Raw genomic sequence first — 13053 nt, forward strand, 5'->3', positions numbered from 1 at the left:
CAGTATATTCACACCAGGCTCCTCACTGCAGTATATTCACACCAGGCTCCTCACTGCAGTATATTCACACCAGACTCCTCGCTGCAGTATATTCACACCAGACTCCTCGCTGCAGTATATTCACACCAGACTCCTTGCTGTAGTATATTCACACCAGGCTCCTCACTGCAGTATATTCACACCAGACTCCTCGCTGCATTATATTCACACCAGACTCCTCGCTGCGGTATATTCACACCAGACTCCTCCCTGCAGTATATTCACACCAGACTCCTCGCTGTAGTATATTCACACCAGACTCCTCCCTGCAGTATATTCACACCAGACTCCTCCCTGCGGTATATTCACACCAGGCTCCTCACTGCAGTTTATTCACACCAGACTCCTCGCTGCAGTATATTCACACCAGACTCCTCGCTGCGGTATATTCACACCAGACTCCTCCCTGCAGTATATTCACACCAGACTCCTCGCTGTAGTATATTCACACCAGACTCCTCCCTGCAGTATATTCACACCAGACTCCTCGCTGTAGTATATTCACACCAGGCTCCTCCCTGCGGTATATTCACACCAGACTCCTCACTGCAGTATATTTACACCAGGCTCCTCACTGCAGTATATTCACACCAGACTCCTCACTGCAGTATATTTACACCAGACTCCTCGCTGCGGTATATTCACACCAGGCTCCTCACTGCAGTATATTCACACCAGACTCCTCACTGCAGTATATTCACACCAGACTCCTCACTGCAGTATATTTACACCAGACTCCTCGCTGCTGTATATTTTATTATTGTGCTTTTATACTTGATTTTTTTTACAGGTTTAAGAAAAAAACGTTTGGTGATGATGTCCGTCCATTATCACTGCACCACTTTTTCTTCTGGGTGTGTGCACTTCATTGCCGTGCTGTGTGGCAGGTGTTGCGGTGCGGTAGGTACGGTGCGGTGGGTGTCGCGCTGCGTCGTGGGTGCTGCAGTGTGAATGCTTCGGTGCGGTGTTGGTGCTATTCTTGCTGGTGACGCTGCTGCGGTGCGGTGGGTGCCGCGGTGCAGTATTGGTGCTGGTGACGCTGCTGCGGTGCAGTGGGGGCCGCGGTGCAGTGTTGGTGCTGGTGACGCTGCTGCGGTGCAGTGGGGGCCGCGGTGCAGTGTTGGTGCTGGTGACACTGCTGCGGTGCAGTGGGTGCCGCGGTGCAGTATTGGTGCTGGTGACGCTGCTGCGGTGCAGTGGGGGCCGCGGTGCAGTGTTGGTGCTGGTGACACTGCTGCGGTGCAGTGGGTGCCGCGGTGCAGTATTGGTGCTGGTGACGCTGCTGCGGTGCGGTGGGTGCCGCGGTGCAGTGTTGGTGCTGGTGACACTGCTGCGGTGCAGTGGGTGCCGCGGTGCAGTATTGGTGCTGGTGACGCTGCTGCGGTGCGGTGGGTGCCGCGGTGCAGTGTTGGTGCTGGTGACGCTGCTGCGGTGCAGTGGGGGCCGCGGTGCAGTGTTGGTGCTGGTGACGCTGCTGCGGTGCAGTGGGTGCCGCGGTGCAGTGTTGGTGCTGGTGACGCTGCTGCGGTGCGGTGGGTGCCGCGGTGCAGTATTGGTGCTGGTGACGCTGCTGCGGTGCGGTGGGTGCCGCGGTGCAGTGTTGGTGCTGGTGACACTGCTGCGGTGCAGTGGGTGCCACGGTGCAGTATTGGTGCTGGTGACGCTGCTGCGGTGCGGTGGGTGCCGCGGTGCAGTGTTGGTGCTGGTGACACTGCTGCGGTGCAGTGGGTGCCGCGGTGCAGTGTTGGTGCTGGTGACGCTGCTGCGGTGCAGTGGGGGCCGCGGTGCAGTGTTGGTGCTGGTGACACTGCTGCGGTGCAGTGGGTGCCGCGGTGCAGTATTGGTGCTGGTGACGCTGCTGCGGTGCGGTGGGTGCCGCGGTGCAGTGTTGGTGCTGGTGACGCTGCTGCGGTGCGGTGGGTGCCGCGGTGCAGTGTTGGTGCTGGTGACGCTGCTGCGGTGTGGTGGGTGCCGCGGTGCAGTGTTGGTGCTGGTGACGCTGCTGCGGTGCGGTGGGTGCCGCGGTGCAGTGTTGGTGCTGGTGACGCTGCTGCGGTGCGGTGGGTGCCGCGGTGCAGTGTTGGTGCTGGTGACGCTGCTGCGGTGCGGTGGGTGCCGCGGTGCAGTGTTGGTGCTGGTGACGCTGCTGCGGTGCAGTGGGTGCCGCGGTGCAGTGTTGGTGCTGGTGACGCTGCTGCGGTGCGGTGGGTGCCGCGGTGCAGTATTGGTGCTGGTGACGCTGCTGCGGTGCGGTGGGTGCCGCGGTGCAGTGTTGGTGCTGGTGACACTGCTGCGGTGCAGTGGGTGCCGCGGTGCAGTATTGGTGCTGGTGACGCTGCTGCGGTGCGGTGGGTGCCGCGGTGCAGTGTTGGTGCTGGTGACACTGCTGCGGTGCAGTGGGTGCCGCGGTGCAGTGTTGGTGCTGGTGACGCTGCTGCGGTGCAGTGGGGGCCGCGGTGCAGTGTTGGTGCTGGTGACACTGCTGCGGTGCAGTGGGTGCCGCGGTGCAGTATTGGTGCTGGTGACGCTGCTGCGGTGCGGTGGGTGCCGCGGTGCAGTGTTGGTGCTGGTGACGCTGCTGCGGTGCGGTGGGTGCCGCGTTGCAGTGTTGGTGCTGGTGACGCTGCTGCGGTGCGGTGGGTGCCGCGGTGCAGTGTTGGTGCTGGTGACGCTGCTGCGGTGCGGTGGGTGCCGCGGTGCAGTGTTGGTGCTGGTGACGCTGCTGCGGTGCGGTGGGTGCCGCGGTGCAGTGTTGGTGCTGGTGACGCTGCTGCGGTGCAGTGGGTGCCGCGGTGCAGTGTTGGTGCTGGTGACGCTGCTGCGGTGCAGTGGGTGCCGCGGTGCAGTGTTGGTGCTGGTGACGCTGCTGCGGTGCAGTGTTGGTGCTGGTGACGCTGCTGCGGTGCAGTGGGTGCCGCGGTGCAGTGTTGGTGCTGGTGACGCTGCTGCGGTGCAGTGTTGGTGCTGGTGACGCTGCTGCGGTGCAGTGGGTGCCGCGGTGCAGTGTTGGTGCTGGTGACGCTGCTGCGGTGCAGTGTTGGTGCTGGTGACGCTGCTGCGGTGCAGTGGGTGCCGCGGTGCAGTGTTGGTGCTGGTGACGCTGCTGCGGTGCAGTGGGTGCCGCGGTGCAGTGTTGGTGCTGGTGACGCTGCTGCGGTGCAGTGTTGGTGCTGGTGACGCTGCTGCGGTGCGGGTGCTGCGCTCTCTGCCGGCTCAGTCCGCAGCGCCTCGTCCTAGTATAATGTCGCTCTCGGTTTCGTTCCCGGCAGCCGCCCCTCCCCCGCCGTCCATTAATTCCATTAATTCTGTGCTTTTTACATTTCTGCTTTTTCGGATCCCCATAATCTGCGGCAGCTGCTGCGATCTCAGCGCTCCGTGCTGTCACCCTGCTGTCTCCGCTCTTCCATCACTTGTCGTATTGCGCCCCCTGTAGGTTATAACCGGGCAGTGCAGTCGTGACTCGTTGTGTTACCGGATATCCACAGACCGCGGCGCTGTATGTCCACAAGATGACGGGACTCCAAGGAGCAAAGTGAGCAGCAGCAGGTGGGGACTTACCATCAGCCTCCTCATTGGCCACTGTATTGGGCTATTAACTGCGCACTGTATGCTGGTATATGGTTCTGCGCAGCGGTATTATATGGACATGGTGCAGCAGTATTATATGGACACGGTGCAGCGGTATTATATGGACACGGTGAAGCAGTATTATATGGACATGGTGCAGCGGTATTATATGGACACAGTGCAGCGGTATTATATGGACTCAGTGCAGCGGTATTATATGGACATGGTGCAGCGGTATTATATGGACTCAGTGCAGCGGTATTATATGGACATGCTGCAGCGGTATTATATGGACACGGTGAAGCAGTATTATATGGACGCGGTGTAGCGGTATTAAATGGACATGGTGCAGCGGTATTATATGAAGTCAGTGCAGCGGTATTATATGGACGCGGTACAGCGGTATTATATGGACTCAGTGAAGCAGTATTATATGGACATGGTGCAGCAGTATTATATGGACTCAGTGCAGCAGTATTATATGGACATGGTGCAGCGGTATTATATGGACACGGTGAAGCAGTATTATATGGACTCAGTGCAGCGGTATTATATGGACTCAGTGCAGCGGTATTATATGGACAAGGTGCAGCGGTATTATATGGACTCAGTGCAGCAGTATTATATGGACACGGTACAGCGGTATTATATGGACGCGGTGCAGCGGTATTATATGGACGCGGTGTAGCGGTATTAAATGGACATGGTGCAGCGGTATTATATGAAGTCAGTGCAGCGGTATTATATGGACGCGGTACAGCAGTATTATATGGACACGGTGCAGCGGTATTATATGGACTCAGTGAAGCAGTATTATATGGACACGGTGAAGCAGTATTATATGGACTCAGTGCAGCGGTATTATATGGACATGGTGCAGCGGTATTATATGGACATGGTGCAGCGGTATTATATGGATATGGTGCAGCGGTATTATATGGACACGGTGAAGCAGTATTATATGGACTCAGTGAAGCAGTATTATATGGACACGGTGCAGCAGTATTATATGGACATGGTGCAGCGGTATTATATGGACTCAGTGCAGCGGTATTATATGGACTCAGTGCAGCGGTATTATATGGACACGGTGCAGCAGTATTATATGGACATGGTGCAGCGGTATTATATGGACACGGTGCAGCAGTATTATATGGACATGGTGCAGCGGTATTATATGGACTCAGTGCAGCAGTATTATATGGACATGGTGCAGCGGTATTATATGGACATGGTGCAGCGATATTATATGGACATGGTGCAGCGGTATTATATGGACAAGGTGCAGCGGTATTATATGGACACGGTGAAGCAGTATTATATGGACACGGTGAAGCAGTATTATATGGACACGGTGAAGCAGTATTATATGGACACGGTGAAGCAGTATTATATGGACTCAGTGCAGCGGTATTATATTGACACGGTGCAGCGGTATTATATGGACATGGTGCAGCGGTATTATATGGACACGGTGCAGCGGTATTGTATGGATATGGTGCAGCGGTATTATATGGACACGGTGAAGCAGTATTATATGGACTCAGTGAAGCAGTATTATATGGACTCAGTGCAGCGGTATTATATGGACATGCTGCAGCGGTATTATATGGATATGGTGCAGCGGTATTATATGGACATGCTGCAGCGGTATTATATGGATATGGTGCAGCGGTATTATATGGACACGGTGAAGCAGTATTATATGGACTCAGTGAAGCAGTATTATATGGACTCAGTGAAGCAGTATTATATGGACTCAGTGAAGCAGTATTATATGGACTCAGTGAAGCAGTATTATATGGACTCAGTGCAGCGGTATTATATGGACATGCTGCAGCGGTATTATATGGATATGGTGCAGCGGTATTATATGGACATGCTGCAGCGGTATTATATGGATATGGTGCAGCGGTATTATATGGACACGGTGAAGCAGTATTATATGGACTCAGTGAAGCAGTATTATATGGACTCGGTGAAGCAGTATTATATGGACTCAGTGACGCAGTATTATATGGACACGGTGCAGCAGTATTATATGAACTCAGTGCAGCAGTATTATATGGACACGGTACAGCGGTATTATATGGACGCGGTGCAGCGGTATTATATGGACGCGGTGTAGCGGTATTAAATGGACATGGTGCAGCGGTATTATATGAAGTCAGTGCAGCGGTATTATATGGACGCGGTACAGCGGTATTATATGGACACGGTGCAGCGGTATTATATGGACTCAGTGAAGCAGTATTATATGGACACGGTGAAGCAGTATTATATGGACTCAGTGCAGCGGTATTATATGGACATGGTGCAGCGGTATTATATGGACATGGTGCAGCGGTATTATATGGATATGGTGCAGCGGTATTATATGGACACGGTGAAGCAGTATTATATGGACTCAGTGAAGCAGTATTATATGGACACGGTGAAGCAGTATTATATGGACTCAGTGAAGCAGTATTATATGGACACGGTACAGCGGTATTATATGAACTCAGTGCAGCAGTATTACATGGACGCGGTGCAGCGGTATTATATGGACGCGGTGCAGCGGTATTAAATGGACACGGTGCAGCAGTATTATATGGACACGGTGCAGCGGTATTATATGAAGTCAGTGCAGCGGTATTATATGGACGCGGTACAGCGGTATTATATGGACACGGTGCAGCGGTATTATATGGACTCAGTGAAGCAGTATTATATGGACACGGTGAAGCAGTATTATATGGACTCAGTGCAGCGGTATTATATGGACATAGTGCAGCGGTATTATATGGACATGGCGCAGCGGTATTATATGGACACGGTGAAGCAGTATTATATGGACTCAGTGAAGCAGTATTATATGGACACGGTGAAGCAGTATTATATGGACTCAGTGAAGCAGTATTATATGGACTCAGTGAAACAGTATTATATGGACACGGTGAAGCAGTATTATATGAACTCAGTGCAGCAGTATTATATGGACGCGGTGCAGCGGTATTAAATGGACACGGTTCAGCGGTATTATATGGACACGGTGCAGTGGTATTATATGAAGTCAGTGCAGCGGTATTATATGGACGCGGTACAGCGGTATTATATCGACACGGTGCAGCAGTGTTATATGGACGCAGTACAGCGGTATTATGTGAATGCAGTACATTGGTATTATATGGACGTGGTACATTAGTATTATGTGGATGCGGTACAGTGGGGTTATATAGATGCGGTACATTGGTATTATTTAGATGTGGTGCTGCAGTATTATATGGACGCAGTGCAGCGGTATTGTATGGACACAGTTCAGCGGTATTGTATGGATGCAGTTCAGCAGTATTATATGGACACGGTGCAGCGGCATTATATAGACACTATGGCATTATTATATAAACACTGTATGGAGGCATGATATAGAGACTGGCGCCATTATACAGACATTGTATGGTGGCATGATATAGAGACTGGCGGGATTATACGGAGACTATACAGCGGTATTGTATAAACACTGTCGGCATTATACAGACACTGAATGGCGATATAATGTGGACACTATATGGTGGTATTATATAAACACTGTATGGTGGTATTATGCGGACATTGAATGGCAGTATAATATGGACTCTGTATGGCGGTATTATATAAACACTGTATTGCAGCATTATACGGACACTGAATGGCGGTATTATACAGAAACTCTACATTGATATTCCCCTTCCATCCTCCAACCGGCTGCCATTTACCGCCCCCCAGGGCCAGCCACCACCTTTGACCACTTCACCACCTGGCTACTTCACTTCCTTTCTGCGGACATCCCCACTATCATCATGGGCGACTTCAACATCCCCATTGACACTTCCCTCTCAGCTGCCACTAAACTTCTATCTCTCACTTCCTCCTTTGGCCTCACTCAATGGTCTTCTGCAGCCACTCACAAAGATGGCCACACACTGGACCTCATCTTCACCCGCCTCTGCTCCCTATCTAACCTCTCTAACTCACCTCTTCCTCTCTCTGACCACAATCTACTCGCATTCTCTTCCCTTTCCACTCCATGTCTACAATCCCCACCCCACAAACTTTCACACCCTCGCAGAAATCTTAAACATCTTGACCTACACTCATTCTCTGAATCCCTCCTCCCTCTCACAGACATAAGTTCCCTCCACAATGCGGATGAAGCTGCCGCTCTATATAACACCACAATAGCTGTAGCTTTGGAATCTCTTGCCCCTCTCGCACATACTAAAGCTCGCAAAATCAACAGACAGCCCTGGCACACCCGCCTGACCAAAGAACTGAGGCAAGCTTCCAGGGTTGCTGAGCGCAGATGGAAAAGATCCCACTCCAACGAGCACTTTATCGCATTCAAACAGTCCCTCACTACTTTCAAGACCACACTCGCCACAGCTAAACAAGACTACTTCTCATCTCTCATATCCTCCCTGTCTCACAACCCCAAACAGTTATTCAACACCTTCAACTCTCTCCTCCGTCCCCCAGCACCTCATCCCTCCCCACTCATCTCAGCTGAAGACTTTGCCTCATTTTTCAAGCAGAAGATTCATAACATCAGAGACAGTTTTGGTCGACAACCCCCAGAGCCCTTCCTCCAGACTTCCCAGCCCTCCACCTCCAAAACCAACTTCTCCACCATTAGGCTATGTGCACACGTTGCGGATTAGGCTTATTTCTGGTGCGGATTCTGCCTCTCCTGGCAGAAAACGCACCTGCGGATTTGTCGCGTTTTTTGTGCGGTTCCGAGGCGTTTTTTGTGCGTTTTTGCTGCAGTTTTCTTGCGGATTTGCTGCATTTTTTACCCCTGCGGTTTTCTATAATGGAATGGGTACAAAAATGCTTCAGATTCGCAAAAAAAGAAGTGACATGCTACTTCTTTTAAACCGCAGTGTTTCCGCAGCAGATTTTCCGCAAAGTGTGCACAGCATTTTTTTTTCTCATTGATTTACATTGTACTGTAAATCAATTGCGGATCTGCAGCGTTTCTGCACCGCAAAAAACGCCGTGGATCCGCAGAGAATCCGCAACGTGTGCACATAGCCTAACAGAAGATCGACTCTCCACTCTACTCTCAAGATCACATCTCACCACCTGTGCACTTGACCCACTCCCATCCCACCTCATCCCAAACCAAACCACAGTCTTCATCCCAACTCTAACCCATCTCTTCAACCTGTCACTAACAACTGGTGTTTTCCCCTCAAGCTTTAAACATGCCTCAATCCCACCTATCCTCAAAAAGCCTTCTCTTGACCCATCCTCTGTATCTAGCTATCGCCCTATATCACTTCTCCCCTTTGCCTCAAAACTACTGGAACAACACGTCCATCTTGACCTGTCCTCCCATCTATCTTCCTCTTCGACCGCTTACAATCTGGCTTCCGGTCACACCACTCCACTGAAACTGCCCTTACTAAGGTCACCAATGACCTCTTAACCACCAAGAGTGAGCAACACTACTCTATCCTCCTCCTCCTCGACCTGTCCACTGCCTTTGACACAGTGGACCATTCCCTATTATTACAGACCCTCTCATCCCTTGGCATCGCAGACTTGGCCCTATCCTGGATCTCATCATACCTAACAGACCGGACATTCAGCGTCTCCCACTCACACACCACCTCCTCACCTCGCCCCCTATCTGTCGGAGTCCTGCAAGGTTCAGTCCTAGGGCTACTGCTCTTCTCCATTTACACCTTTGGCCTGGGACAGCTCATAGAATCTCATGGCTTTCAGTATCACCTCTATGCTGACGACACGCAGATCTACATCTCTGGACCAGATATCACCACCCTACTAACCAGAATCCCTCAATGTCTGTCTGCTATTTCATCCTTCTTCTCCGCTAGATTTCTGAAACTTAACATGGACAAAACAGAATTCATCATCTTTCCCCCATCTCACGCGACCCCCCCAACGAACCTATCCATTACAGTAAATGGCTGCCCACTCTCCCCAGTCCCACAAGCTCGCTGTCTCGGTGTAATCCTTGACGCTGATCTCTCCTTCACACCACATATCCAAGCCCTTTCCACTTCCTGCCGACTTCAACTCAAAAATATTTCACGGATCCGTACATTCCTAAACCAAGAATCTGCAAAAACCCTAGTCCATGCCCTCATCATCTCTCGCCTCGACTACTGCAACCTCCTGCTCTGTGGCCTCCCCTCTAACACTCTCGCACCCCTCCAATCTATTCTAAACTCTGCTGCCCGACTAATCTACCTGTCCCCCCGCTATTCCCCGGCCTCTCCCCTCTGTCAATCCCTTCACTGGTTCCCCATTACCCAGAGACTCCAGTGCAAAACCCTAACCATGACGTACAAAGCCATCCACAACCTGTCTCCTCCATACATCTGTGACCTCGTCTCCCGGTACTTTCCTGCACGCAACCTCCGATCCTCACAAGATCTCCTTCTCTACTCCCCTCTAATCTCCTCTTCCCACAATCGTATACAAGATTTCTCTCGTGCATCCCCCCTACTCTGGAACCCTCTACCACAACACATCAGACTCTCACCTACCGTCGAAACCTTCAAAAAGAACCTGAAGACCCACCTCTTCCGACAAGCCTACAACCTGCAGTAACCACCGATCGACCAAACCGCTGTATGACCAGCTCTACCCTCACCTACTGTATCCTCACTCATCCCTTGTAGATTGTGAGCCTTCGCGGGCAGGGTCCTCTCTCCTCCTGTATCCTCACCCATCCCTTGTAGATTGTGAGCCTTCGCGGGCAGGGTCCTCTCTCCTCCTGTATCCTCACCCATCCCTTGTAGATTGTGAGCCCTCGCGGGCAGGGTCCTCTCTCCTCCTGTATCCTCACCCATCTCTTGTAGACTGTGAGCCCTCGCGGGCAGGGTCCTCTCTCCTCCTGTATCCTCACCCATCCCTTGTAGATTGTGAGCCCTCGCGGGCAGGGTCCTCTCTCCTCCTGTATCCTCACCCATCCCTTGTAGATTGTGAGCCCTCGCGGGCAGGGTCCTCTCTCCTCCTGTATCCTCACCCATCTCTTGTAGACTGTGAGCCCTCGCGGGCAGGGTCCTCTCTCCTCCTGTATCCTCACCCATCCCTTGTAGATTGTGAGCCTTCGCGGGCAGGGTCCTCTCTCCTCCTGTATCCTCACCCATCCCTTGTAGACTGTGATCCCTCGCGGGCAGGGTCCTCTCTCCTCCTGTATCCTTCCCCATCCCTTGTAGATTGTGAGCCCTCGCGGGCAGGGTCCTCTCTCCTCCTGTATTCTCACCCATCCCTTGTAGATTGTGAGCCTTCGCGGGCAGGGTCCTCTCTCCTCCTGTATTCTCACCCATCCCTTGTAGATTGTGAGCCCTCGCGGGCAGGGTCCTCTCTCCTCCTGTATCCTCACCCATCCCTTGTAGACTGTGAGCCCTCGCGGGCAGGGTCCTCTCTCCTCCTGTATCCTCACCCATCCCTTGTAGATTGTGAGCCTTCCCGGGCAGGGTCCTCTCTCCTCCTGTATCCTCACCCATCCCTTGTAGATTGTGAGCCTTCGCGGGCAGGGTCCTCTCTCCTCCTGTATTCTCACCCATCCCTTGTAGATTGTGAGCCCTCGCGGGCAGGGTCCTCTCTCCTCCTGTATCCTCACCCATCCCTTGTAGACTGTGAGCCCTCACGGGCAGGGTCCTCTCTCCTCCTGTATCCTCACCCATCCCTTGTAGATTGTGAGCCTTCCCGGGCAGGGTCCTCTCTCCTCCTGTATCCTCACCCATCCCTTGTAGACTGTGATCCCTCGCGGGCAGGGTCCTCTCTCCTCCTGTATCCTTCCCCATCCCTTGTAGATTGTGAGCCCTGGCGGGCAGGGTCCTCTCTCCTCCTGTATTCTCACCCATCCCTTGTAGATTGTGAGCCTTCGCGGGCAGGGTCCTCTCTCCTCCTGTATTCTCACCCATCCCTTGTAGATTGTGAGCCCTCGCGGGCAGGGTCCTCTCTCCTCCTGTATCCTCACCCATCCCTTGTAGACTGTGAGCCCTCGCGGGCAGGGTCCTCTCTCCTCCTGTATCCTCACCCATCCCTTGTAGATTGTGAGCCTTCCCGGGCAGGGTCCTCTCTCCTCCTGTATCCTCACCCATCCCTTGTAGATTGTGAGCCTTCGCGGGCAGGGTCCTCTCTCCTCCTGTATTCTCACCCATCCCTTGTAGATTGTGAGCCCTCGCGGGCAGGGTCCTCTCTCCTCCTGTATCCTCACCCATCCCTTGTAGACTGTGAGCCCTCACGGGCAGGGTCCTCTCTCCTCCTGTATCCTCACCCATCCCTTGTAGATTGTGAGCCTTCCCGGGCAGGGTCCTCTCTCCTCCTGTATCCTCACCCATCCCTTGTAGATTGTGAGCCCTCGCGGGCAGGGTCCTCTCTCCTCCTGTATCCTTCCCCATCCCTTGTAGACTGTGAGCCCTCGCGGGCAGGGTCCTCTCTCCTCCTGTATCCTCACCCATCCCTTGTAGATTGTGAGCCCTCGCGGGCAGGGTCCTCTCTCCTCCTGTATCCTCACCCATCCCTTGTAGATTGTGAGCCCTCGCGGGCAGGGTCCTCTCTCCTCCTGTATCCTCACCCATCCCTTGTAGACTGTGAGCCCTCACGGGCAGGGTCCTCTCTCCTCCTGTATCCTCACCCATCCCTTGTAGATTGTGAGCCTTCCCGGGCAGGGTCCTCTCTCCTCCTGTATCCTCACCCATCCCTTGTAGATTGTGAGCCCTCGTGGGCAGGGTCCTCTCTCCTCCTGTATCCTTCCCCATCCCTTGTAGACTGTGAGCCCTCGCGGGCAGGGTCCTCTCTCCTCCTGTATCCTCACCCATCCCTTGTAGATTGTGAGCCCTCGCGGGCAGGGTCCTCTCTCCTCCTGTATCCTCACCCATCCCTTGTAGATTGTATCATGTACCAGTTGTGACTTGTATTGATTAAGATTATTGTACTTGTTTTTATTATGTATACCCTCCTCACATGTAAAGCGCCGTGGAATAAATAGCGCTATAATAATAATAAACAATAATATTATGCAGACACTGTACGGCGGTGTTATCCAGATATTGGTTGGCAGTGTTATTTTATAGTTGCCATCATCAGTTGCCTGGTCAGTGCCGCTCCGTTGGGCGCAGGTCTCGTGTAATATTTCCCTGAGCTCTCCTGTCCCTCCATCCTGACCACATCCCCTGGCTACGGGACAGTGTGCTCCCAGATACAAAGCCAGAGGTCAGGCCGGGGTTAATCCTTTGCGGACTGTTTGTTCAGGAAGCATAGTGACAGGCGGCGGCGTACGTCTGCGCTGTTGTTGGACGCGATTGGATGGCGGAAGGTGTTGGTTCTTGGACTTTAGACAGAGAGGGGTACAAGGGGCCCCGTACAGCCGGACCTGCTGGATCCAGAGCCGATATACAGGTGAGCGGCACGTGAGTGTGGGCCCGGGGGCTGCGAGGGGGCGCA

The 13053-nt window shown here is 53.0% G+C and overlaps 1 protein-coding gene across 2 annotated transcripts in view; it reads left to right on the forward strand.

The window, feature by feature from the left end:
- HAO2 (hydroxyacid oxidase 2) overlaps positions 1-13053 on the forward strand; it is a 61005-nt gene that overhangs the window by 34967 nt on the left and 12985 nt on the right. Inside the window, exon 1 of one of the 2 annotated variants that reach the window (XM_069760455.1) lies at positions 12885-13008. The exons of the other annotated variant lie outside the window; for it this stretch is intronic. The gene's annotated coding sequence lies outside the window, so the exon portion shown is untranslated. Of the gene's footprint in view, positions 1-12884; positions 13009-13053 lie in introns of those variants that run through there. 2 annotated transcript variants of the gene reach the window in all.

The sequence above is a fragment of the Ranitomeya imitator genome, chromosome 3 (assembly GCF_032444005.1).
Source record: "Ranitomeya imitator isolate aRanImi1 chromosome 3, aRanImi1.pri, whole genome shotgun sequence".
Lineage (NCBI taxonomy): Eukaryota > Metazoa > Chordata > Amphibia > Anura > Dendrobatidae > Ranitomeya > Ranitomeya imitator.